Below are 12070 nucleotides of genomic sequence, written 5' to 3' on the forward strand. Positions count from 1 at the left end.
TTTAGCTGATCGCCATATCTGGGGTCAGGAAGGAATTTTCCTCCAGGGCAGATTGGAAGAGGCCCTGGAGGTTTTTCGCCTTCCTCTGTAGCATGGGGCACGGGTCACTTGAGGGAGGATTCTCTGCTTCTTGAAGTCTTTAAACCACGATTTGAGGACTTCAATAGCTCAGACATAGGTGAGGTTTTTCATAGGAGTGGGTGGGTGAGATTCTGTGGCCTGCATTGTGCAGGAGGTCGGACTAGATGGTCAGAATGGTCCCTTCTGACCTTAGTATCTATGAACAGCCTTTGGAGTTGATCGTGCTGAAATGACTCTTGAAAGGGCTTTCAGGTCATCACCTAAATCACTCGCATCACTTGAATTGTTTTTTGGGGTCTCTTATGGGATGATCCCATGCCTCATAATCAAAATGTCTTCTTCTTTGGTGACTCTGGTATTCTTGAATGGGTGAGAAAATAGCTTCAGTGTGAAGTTCCTCTGCCAACTTCTGTGCACTCTTCAGAAAGTTTTGAAATCCCTCATCTGACCGGTAAGACTGTAGGTATGACTTTGGTTTGTCCAGTTGTTCCAATGCTCCAGATACATCAAGGTCAACACCTTGGAGTCTATTGCTTACAACATTTATTTCAAAACAGTATGTAATGCCACAACACTGAGCCACACAGAAATTTGATGTTATGTATGTTTCTGGTGATTCCATTTCCATCTGCCACTGTTCTCCCACGAACAGTTCCTGTCATAGCATTATCCTCATAATGGCAACTATGGCATCATCTATTTTCCCAATTTGGTGTTTGATAAACTTTATTGCCTCCACTTGACTTTCCCATTGTGTGACACTCAGTGGTTTTGATGCCAGAGAGTATGTTCCCAGATGTTGCTTCAAAATTTGCCATCAATGAGTTGATGCAAAGAAAAATATATAGATGCTTTGAATTACATTAAAAAATTCAGCAGCCTCACTAGAAGCTGATGCTGCATCACTGACCACCAAGTTCAATTAATGAGAACTGCATGGGACAAAAAAAGCTCAAGGGTTTACCACTCGGATCCATATCTGCACCCCTCTGTTCTTTCCTCTCATGTTGGCACCATTATTGTAGCCCTGACCTTTCATGTCAGCTATTGCAATTCCCATATCTTCCAGCTTTTTAAGAAGCACATTTGTCATACCAGCTCCCATATCTTCAATGTCAATAAATTCTAGAAAATGGTCTGTGACAGTCACCAGGGACATTTTCACTAGGTTCCGTCGTTGTTACAAAATGCACCATTAAAGTCATTTGTTACGTATGGCTGATGTCAGGTGTGCAGTCCAGAATAACAGAGTAATATCTTGCTGACTTCAGATCTGCCACAATCTTCCATTTGATTTTTGTTGCCAGTAACTGTATGATCTCATTTGAATAGTTTTTCCAAGGTAGCGGTGTGTATACATTTTTTGGGTGGTGACTCTTCTTAGATGCTCCTGGATCAAATTCAGCCATCAGCTCCACAATTTTAAGGAAGTTTCCATTGTTTGGCACATACAGCTGATCTGAAGTGCCACATAGTGCTAGGTTTTGGGTAGCAAGCATTCTCACAATGGCAGCGAGCCTTTTCAGAACATTTTGCCAGTAGAAAGACTCTGATGCAATCTTCTCTTGATGCTGATCATCTTTGGTGGCCTTTAACCTTAGTCTCATCTCAAGCTCTTTCCGCCTGTGGAATGCTCTCTGGTGATTTGCTGCCTTCTCATGGCATGCCAAATTTCTAGCAAGATGTTTCCAGTCCTTTGTTCCTGTAGAACCCAGTGTGTCTGGAACATTAGACTGGAAGAGTTTGCAACAAAAAACAGTGTGCAGCATTCTGGGTTTTTGAGTACAAAAACCATGGCCTCTCCACTTTGTCACCATTGGGGATTTCACAGCACTATTATGTTAGATGGAAACTTCTATTTTCATCGTCTTTGGGGAACATGAAGTTTTTCACTTGCTGTGGCCCATGCAGTACAAGGAAGTCCCTCAGGTTACTGCTCAAGTGGCTCCACAGTCCTGGATCATCTAGACTTAAGGAACTAAACTCAGCAGCAGTGGTTTCTTGTGCCTCCACCACACTCTTCTCTGATCTACACTTTTCTTCAGGAATGTGCATGGTTACATTCATTTGCGATGGAAATATGGATGCTGCAGTAGCTGCCGGGTCATCTGCACTCTGACTAACTGGAAGATCAGGCATCTCCTCACCACTCCCATCCTCACTGGGGTCAGAAGGCTCACCATGAACATTTGTGTCTATGTATCTCAGGAGAGCTCCTTCCTGCTTAGATAGAAAAGCTTCCTTTGCTTTCTTTCTTTTTCTGAATGCTGCCCCAGAAAGGCATTTTCTTCTTTCACTCATGACTGCTGTGCTGTGCCAGCTATAGTGACTCTCAACACTCAGTTGAAGGGGACAAATAAGCAGGCTGGTAGCAGGGCCTGAGTGAGGGAAGATATCAGCATCTTAAGGGTCTAACTGGCTCCTACTACTTCAGTTGACTGCCTGTTCTCCTCAATTGGTTCAGGGAACCAGCAGGAAACAGGAAGCTCCCTGAGAAGCTGGTTTAATCAGCATAGGATCCTGGGGCTGCTAGAGAGGTACATAAGAGGCTCCTCCTCCTCTCTCTCCCTGGAGCTCCTGCTGCTTTCTGCTATTCCCTCTCACCTTTTCTCCTGCCTGCCTGCCATGTCTCTTGTGCCCTCCTTCCTCCAGCACAGCACTCCACCATCTCTGTGCATCTAGAGCAGAGAGAATACACATGCACCAGCAGCAGACACAATTTTCTACACACTGGTCCTAGGGGTGCCGCCCCCACCCCCAGTCTGGCACCTGAGGTGGCTGCCTCAGTTCGCCTCATGGTAAGGCCAGCCCTGTTCCAGACCAGACCACAGCTCCATCAAGTCAGGTATCTGGCCTCTGGCAATAGCCAGTACCTGCTATATGATCAGAATTTAGAAAAATGCAATTAGAATGATTTTGACCATCTCATACTTAACTAAAATTCTCACTAATTACTTGCTTTAACAAGAGAAGACTAGAAACAGCTCTTTCCTTCACAATGTGATGGGACATTGTCATATCAAATCAGCCATCATTGAGAAGAAACACTCCTATAATGCTAGAAGTAGACTCCCATGTTTCCAGCAAGACTATTTTGACAAGAGACTTTTAGAGTTACACATGGTGACAATGTATCTATCCAAACTATTACTAGCACAATTTAAAACAATGCTGTATAGATATGTATCCTCAAATGTGTGTCACTGGAAAGGAAATGAGAGTACCTGTTTTGCTTTACAGAAAATGGTACATGTTTGATCAGAATAAACTGTGCCTCTATCCTCAAGAGGTTGTCAGCAGCCCAGATATTGCCCTGAGAATAATCTACAACAACCTCAACACTGCTCTGTACAATATGTAAAAACCAATGGCTGGCCAGCTGCTCCATAGCTCACATGGATAGGTCTGGATATTAAGAATAATATGAGCCAGTCAGAACATATGATACAACATGCTTCCTACTGGGAATACAGGTGAGGGTAGAGGAGTACAAAGCACTTCTCACAGATGAATGTGTGTATAAAATTGGTTTATATTTACTCTAAAATTATCTCACAGACAACATTTAAAAGTCAACTGAAAGTTGTTTCTGCCATACACAGGTTTTAAAAATTGGGTATAGATTGAAGGTATGTATTTATAAGGATCTATATTGCACATAACACTTATCACATAAAGTAGGCATGGAAAATTATTTAGGGTATTTGCCTAAATAATAAGTACTAGCTCAGGAAAAATATTTAAACTCAATAATTCAAGCATCTCTCTCCAGGGATCTGTTCCTCAGTGTTCATATTTACTGTTTCAAAATACGTGGTGATATGAGAGTTATTGCATATAGCCAGATGCACAGACAAAAAGCTTACACCTACACCTGCAATATATCATGACTGATGAAAAGATACCATATTCTCTCCTACCCCACCTCTCTCAAAAAATATTTGGCTGAAAACTAGAGAGAAACAAAGTGGATAAGGTAATAACTTGCACAGGACCAACTTCTCTTGGTAAGAGAGACAAGCTTTGTATCTTACATGCTTGTCTTTCTCACCAAAAGAAGCTGGTCCTGTAAAAGCCACAACCTGCCCAAGAGCTCAGTCTTCACACTTTCTCTCACCATGTTTTCAAGATGAAAGTCTGGATCAAGACAATATATGGGGCTTGAGATTCTTTTGTTGCTGACGCCATTCATATCAATGGAATCACTCCGAATGTACATTACTGTAAGGGAGAAGAGAATAAGAGCTGAATGTGGAACATGATGTTTAAAGGTACGGGGCAGAATTTGATTTCTATGAAATGGCTTCATATGGCAAATTAAAATGAGAGAGCACAGCATCAGCGTAGTGTGAGGGACTTATCCAATTTAACCCTAGAAGGTGATATTTTTTTTCCATTATACTTGTTACCAGACATAAAGGGGGTAAATTTAGATACAACATGTTACTTTACTTGGTATTGCCAACCTCAAGAGATCAAAAAATAATAAGTCAGCAAGGGCGTCAGCAGCCGTATGTACACTGTGTGCCATTGGCAGGGGTGCCAAGTTGCCACCTCACTGCCCACTCCTATTTGACCCGACAACCTCTCCATGATGGCAGGTGGTCAGTGGGGCCAAAACTAAATGAGTGGCATTGCGACCTGGTGTGCAGGGGTGTCACAGAGCCACTTCATAATATGGCCTTCATTATGACAGGGTCACAGCACCACTCTGATTTGGCCCTGCTGTGATTCCCACCCCCATCACGATGCAGGGTTAAAATTGAGAGGCACCATGACTTCCGTGTCCCAGGTTGTAATGCCACTCACTCAATTTTTGTCTCCCCCACTTCATGACAGAGGGGCCCACAGGATCAAACCTGAGTGGTCATGGAGGTGGACAGAGCTGCTTCTCCTTGCTGCTCTCATGGGGCTGGCTTTTGCACTAGGGCTATGCCTAACCTCACTCTGCTCCCAGAAGCCTGTGTTCCCTCTGGTATGCCTGCACAACTTGCTCAGCAACAGCCTCAAAACTTGCTACAAGTACAGAGAAATGTGGTGAGTCAGCCGGGGTGGGGTGGGGAGCCGTAGATATGAGAGAGTTGTGTGTGTACATTGAAAAATTTCTGTAGGTGCCCTGCTGAACCAGACCACTCAAAATCATGAGGCTTTTTTTTTAAATAAGAAAAGAGGTTTCATGACTTTCCACTAGACAGTATGGTGAGGTTGGGACTCGATACCAGTCAGCTCTGTGTTTTTGGGGAAGCAGGGTGCATAATTAGCCTGTCTGACTCATGAAAGACACACACCCCCAGTCTCTGCTTGAACCAAAACCAATCAGAGAAAAGGCTTGCAGAGAGCAGTGAAGGGTGTTGGGAGACACACCTAGACCCCTTCTGACAAGGGTGACAAGATTAAGACATCTCCATTAGCATATATAATGAAGAACAGAGACAACTCCCCTAGCCTCATCTATATGAAAGATGGGACAGGGAGTAGCATAAAGAATGAAGAACAGAGAACCGCACTGAACTCTGGGACCAGAAAAACAGGAAAGCACTGCATCATGGGAATCGCTGCACCCAATGTTAATGAACCTACACCTGCGCACAGCCAGCTCACTAATTATCAGACCAATTCCAGTAATGATATCCGAAATACTCAAGTAGCCTAGTTGCATTGTGAGCTCCCTGGAAGAAAACACCACCCATAGGCAAGAGTGATCAGCTCCTATTGTCTAGCCTAAAGAAAACCCTTGAGTTATCAGTTTACCTATAAACAAATCTAGTATTCACCCTTGAATCATTGTATTTTCTCAACAAAAATCCCTACTCACTCTCTAGTCAGTGTTCTGATGTTTAGACCCAAACTCTGCATCAGTTCCACTGGGACTCCATCTCCTGACTGATAGTGCTGGGGCCTCTGCCCGTCTCCTGCACTCAGGACCCTGAGCTACCACCATCACCTGGGAACCCCAACCAGTTCATGCTTCAGGGAGCGGTGAGATCCTTTCCACCCTCTCCCCCTCTGTTTTCCTTTCTACCTCAGGTATTAACCTTTAATAATGTATGTTATGTTGGTTTAGGCTCTCTTTGTGTAGTTATTATTCAATAAATAACTTTTATGGTTAGGCTGGCTCCTTCTCTCTCTCTCTCTCTCTCTCTCTCTCTGAACTTTACTCTTTTGTGTTTTTAGCTTCCCCCATTTACTCTGCAGCAATGCTTCTTTTACCTAAGCTAAAGATCCCTGTAGCACCCCAAAATACAGTGGGGTTTGCTCATCAAGTGGGTTACTACCAGTACAATAGTGACACAAAAGTGGGGATAGGGACGTGTTAAACCTGTGGCATATAAGGGGGAGGGGGACAGCGACAGCTTAAAGTGCTGCTTAACCTAGCCCATTGAGTACAAGGACATATAAAGGGATCAGCTTGAGAGTGCTGATTGAGCTGGTCCACTCAGACTTGCTCTGTTAGTGTGTGTGTGTGTGCGTGCGCACACGTGTTCATCTAGTTCTAGGTCCTGCAGAATAGCTCCATTGGGAGGGGACTTGCAGAAGGAAGGAGTAGAGTTCCATATGAACACACAAGTGACATAAGCAGTACATTAATTACAGAACCACCCCCCCAGAAGAGTAACCCTAATAAATGAGCATACACCCAAAGTAACGCACATATCTGGTAACAGGGTTTCGTCTTTGATTTTCAATTCCCTCCATAATCCCCTGTATTACTATATGTGAGTGGGACAGAAATGCATCAGGTAAGATGAATTTGGTCCCTGCTGCAGGAGGTCTCACTCATCTCCATATCTGCCCATGGCCAACCCTGAAATTATTCCTGTCTCCCAGCAGTCCTATCAGTTCTGTCCATACCCTAGCTTTGCACCACTGACTCTGCTAGGCCTTCAACCCTCTCACAGGTCTGGGGGACTGCAATGGGTTCCTCTTTCTATCCCTAAGCTAGGGCATGCAGAAGGGTGCAGAAAAAGCACCATCCTGTCCATACTTCTCACAGAAAGGGGGGAGTTGCACTTAGCTACTGGATCTTTGATCCCTGTTTCCCCCTTCCAACCCTCCTGTGAGAATGGCGAGTTGAGAGAGACACTCTGCAGGCTTCCAGCATGGATGGAATTTCAAAAGGAGTCTAGGTCTTCTTGCATCATTGTGAGACAAGTTCCAAAATCCTGCAACTTGCAAACCAATTGCAGGAGTTGGCAATACTGGTTATCAGCTGAGGATGGAATATTTAATGTTGTTAATTGGGGAAGGGAAACATTTGGACAGTTATATTTTAAGAGTATGATACTCCTGTGTGGTGGTGGTGGTTTATTTTAAAACCAAAAAGAACAAAACCCAAAACAAAAACAAAAAAAACACATCAAACAAATCATCTCTCTCTGGTGAATGAGGGTTAGGGATGTATAGGAAAATGGGGCTGACTTAAGAATCTGGGGTAATCACTGCTAGCAAATATTACCTTCTAGGTTACTAAATATAGTAATATATATATTACTATATATATTGCCACAGAAGGAAGATAATATTGAATGAGTGATTGACAACACCACAGAAGATTGAGATTTAGTGTAATTTATGTTGGTGGGCTAGCTACAATTAATGATCATAAAAAACATAGAATAGCCATCCCCTTTAAAAACAGATCTACAACCTTTGGTCTTTTCAGAGACAAGGCTTAATTTATGTTTGAATAGTGATGTGCAAATACAAACAACAGCTCAGAAACAAAAGCCACGATAAGCACTAACCCCAAGCCTGCCTTGGAAAGCCTCAGGTACAAAGTGAGATCAGGGCATCAGACTCTCAGCCTCTTTTGAAGTGAGGAACTAAATGGCTACATAAAAGTGAGACATCCAGCATTAAAATGAGATGCAAGATGGAATTGGGAGTGAGGAGGTCAGAGAAGAGAAGGTCAACAGAATAGTCTACTAATAATACAAGAACTTGCATCACTTAATGTTACCCTGGTAATCTGTCAAACAAAGAATTTAAGGAGTTGGTGAGAGAAAGGGAGAAAGAATGAAAAGTAAACTCTGAAACCCTAGCAATATTTTTTTAAAAAAATGGAAAAACAGAACTGGAGATGAATCCTTCCTGGAGAGGGGGTCTGAAGGAGAGTAGGTATGGATATGAAAGGATTTTGAGTTGTTTTATTTTGTTTCCAAGCACAGCACTGGAAAACATTGCTCTGCCACCATTAACTGAAAAGAGGGGAAAAACTTAAATAAAGTTAAATTGGTAAGAAATGGGGTAGAAAGGGAAATGTGAAAGTTTTTTTTAAAAAAGTACCAAGCTTTAAACACAATTAAATAACTAATTAAAGACATTTTTTAATCGAACTCACCTTTGGAGTAACTGCTAAGGTTGTCCATCAATGTACAAGGCACTCTCCCCTCCACTGCTTACTTTAAAATAAAATAAATAAATGTAATGGTATTTGAATATTCCCTTGAATATTCACATTTAAGAAAATAACAGAGCAATTGAATTAAAATAATTCAAAAATAAAGAAAAAGACAACATGTATTGGATTAATGTGGTAATTTTAGAATACTTTACAGACAGACCATTGTAAAGAATAGGAATGGATATTATTGATCACTTGTATAGCGATGCAGCTTTAGATGGTGATCTAGAAGAGATGAACTGTTTGTAGAATAGAAGCCCTTGTCCAAAATGTTTTCATTCTAATGGCCCAAGCAAGAACAACAGAGTATGATACAGGCAGCACAAGTACAGACCACAGGGTCATTATAGACAGAATGCTCATGGTATTCGATACAATAAATCCAAGATAAGAAAACACTGATGTGCCATTCCACTCTCAGAAGGGAGTGTAAAAATGCTATCATAGAATTTCATGTTGATTGTCCTTCAATGATTTCCAGATCAAGTGTGCTCAGTTTACAAAATATACAAATGCCTATTGGAACTTTCAAAAGTGTTAATCACTGGCCTAACTCTGCTCCCATTGAAGTCAATGCTAGAACTCCCCTTGACTTCAGTGGGAACAAAATCATACCATGTTGTTTCTGAAAAATCCCACCGATATTTTCTAACTACACACTAAATCCTGCAAACTAAGATTAGGATTTTAAAGCAAACCAAGTTTTTTTTAATCTGGTGCATTAGTAGAAGCAATAAAGGTTCTGCAGGCCAAATTAGTTCCTTTGTTACATCTGTGCACCACCATTGTCTTCAACTGCTTACCCCAGAGTTATCTGCTTGCACAGGTATAAACAATTGGAATTCAATGAATTATTTGACCTAGAAGATGGAATGGAATGGAATGAAATAGAATCCATAGCTCAATATCTGTTAGCTAGGCAGAAGAGAACAACAGATGTTGCCAGCTGGATGCTCAGGCAACATCTATGTTTAACGCTATGGGTGTAATTCCCAGTTCATGGAGACACTTGTGCTTGCTTTTATTGGACTAGCACACTAAAAATAGTAGTGTAGCTGTAGTAGTATGGGTGGTGGGCAGTGGGGCGGCATGAACTAGAAGTGATGAGTACAGAACCATCTGAACCCTGTGACTACATATGAGGCACAGGTAGCCTGTGTTGCCATTTGCTGTTGCCCATACCATCCCAGCTACTCTACTATGTGAGACAGGAATCACACCCTCAGCTTACAATATAGACGTAGCCTCAAGGGCAAGTCTCATGAATGTATCTGCCAGCCAATACCCAGCAGCTCTTCTGTGGTAGGAAAGGAGTGGCAATGGTATATTTGTGGTGTGATCTAGCCATAGAGATACATTTTTCTGTGAAGGTAAGGGAGCAGCAGGAACTGTTACAGGATAATCAGACTGAGTATGGATATGAGGCTTTTAGACACTTATGGGCCTAAATCCCTCTGTGGATCTAGCCCAAACTGCTACTTTAGGTGCTTAGATCCAAAATGTAGATCTTTAAAACACCCACCCATCTGATGACTAATCCTATAGGCTCCTGAAGTCCCCAGGTACCTAAGTTTCCGCTGGTAAAGTCTCCTAGATGTCTACATTTATGCCACTGGCATGCACAAAGCTGATTAAGTCCTAATTCCTTGGTGCCTACCTCACACCCAGAATCATCCTCAAATTATTCCTTGCCCCACTTATCTTGTCTGAAATGCCCAATTTCTTAGGTGTGCTCATTGCCACTAGATATTGGCTAGTATAGGCAGTTCTCTGCTCAGCATTCCACCTGGTGGAAGACACCTAAAGTTCAGACATTGCAATATCCCCTTTGGGGGCCTAGCCCTTTGACCTACTTACAGAGACACCCTCTGTTGACTAAAAGAAAAGGAGTAGCTGTGGCACTTTAGAGAGAAACACATTTATTTGAGCATAAGCTTTCATGAGCTACAGCTCGGGTGTAGCTCATGAAAGCTTATGCTCAAATAAATGTGTTACTCTCTAAAGTGCCACAAGAACTCCTTTTCTTTTTGCGAATACAGACCAATACGGCTGCTACTCTGAAACCTCTGTCGACTGTTTCCTTCCCACCTTTTGTTGTGACTTGTGGAGTAGGGTGGCAGGAAGAGACAGTAGGGAATGATTGACAGATCAGTGACTGGGACACGTGAACAAAGGGAGGGTAGGAGAGTGGAAAGAGGCAAAGTAATTAAAATGATATCTAACTAGGGAGCAGAAGTGAGGAAGGAGCTGAAGGATGAGGGGATCAGGGTTCTCAAAATGAGCATATATTGATAATCTGTCCCTTAGTACAGATAAGGATGACTATTTTTTATTCCAGTTAACTGTTCCAAGAGTTAATTACTTCCAAATACAAATGAGAACATTCAAAACCTGAAGACTGTCACTCATTATTTCTCGTACATGCATGCTAGTAAGCACTTAGCCTGCTTTCAACATAATCAGGCAATCTACAGCATGAAAGACAGGTTTGCAGATCATATTTCTTTTTATAAAAGATAGTGGTATAAAATGAAGATGGCAGCAATTTCATAAAGGAAAAGCTGCAGGGGAAGGATTGGGTCTGAGAGGGAGAAAAGTGGGGGGAAATCATTACAAATCCAACAATTTCACAGGGAACAATAGAAAATCCAGAACAATCCTCAGATAATATTTTGTGCAAAATCCAGAGATTTAAGGGGGATCAAGAAACCCCATGCTGTGTCAAGGAAAACTGGGGGATTTATGTCCAAAACAAAAATACCTATCCACCCATGTTGTAATTCAGGAGTCATCTTCATCTCAGTGATATGTGAGACTCATAATGATTCTCAGTAAAGAGGATTTTATTTTGAATTAGGACACTGTCCCTTCAAAGAAAATGCTTCCTCCTAGAGAGGTTATAAAATGCTGAGAGTGCACCTTCTAATTAGTGATTCAGTCCAATCTGAGCATCCTTTGATACCAGACATAAGGAGAGAAAGAGGGCCTTATAGTTCTATAACTGTATCCTTATACCTTTATAACTAAATTCCTTTATCCTAAACTAACATGTTCTCTGTATAAAACTTGACTGACTGTTACTCTTGTTGACAAAGCTGTAGTCTTGAGATATGTGTTTTTAAGTTAAGGTATAATTTTTCCTTAAATATATTGCTGTCTCCAGACAATCTCATGTTTTTATAGATGGACATAGATCATATGGATAATTAAAGGCCAAGTTTTCCAGCTAATTCAATCACAAAGGCTACAAAGAGAATCCCTTGACCTTTACCACTATGAAAAGCTCAATCAAGATTAGCACAGAAGTCCATGTACCAAGCCCCTTTCTCACCCTTTCCTCAACTCCCACTGAAAAGAGGAAGGGGGCATAGAAAGATACTGAAAACAAAAATGGGAGAAAAAAAGTGGAGGAAAAAAATGGGTTTAGATTGCATTAAAACACTGCACTGACTGTACATAGAAAGCTGAACAAATGAGGTAGTTAAGAATAGTGGTTTTATCTTTAGAAAAGAGACAATTGAGCAATATATTTACATTCTAATATCTTTTACAAGATTTGTATGTCATTTACTCTGCAATTAACAT

The sequence above is a fragment of the Dermochelys coriacea genome, chromosome 4 (genome assembly GCF_009764565.3).
Source record: "Dermochelys coriacea isolate rDerCor1 chromosome 4, rDerCor1.pri.v4, whole genome shotgun sequence".
In the NCBI taxonomy this organism is placed as follows: domain Eukaryota; kingdom Metazoa; phylum Chordata; order Testudines; family Dermochelyidae; genus Dermochelys; species Dermochelys coriacea.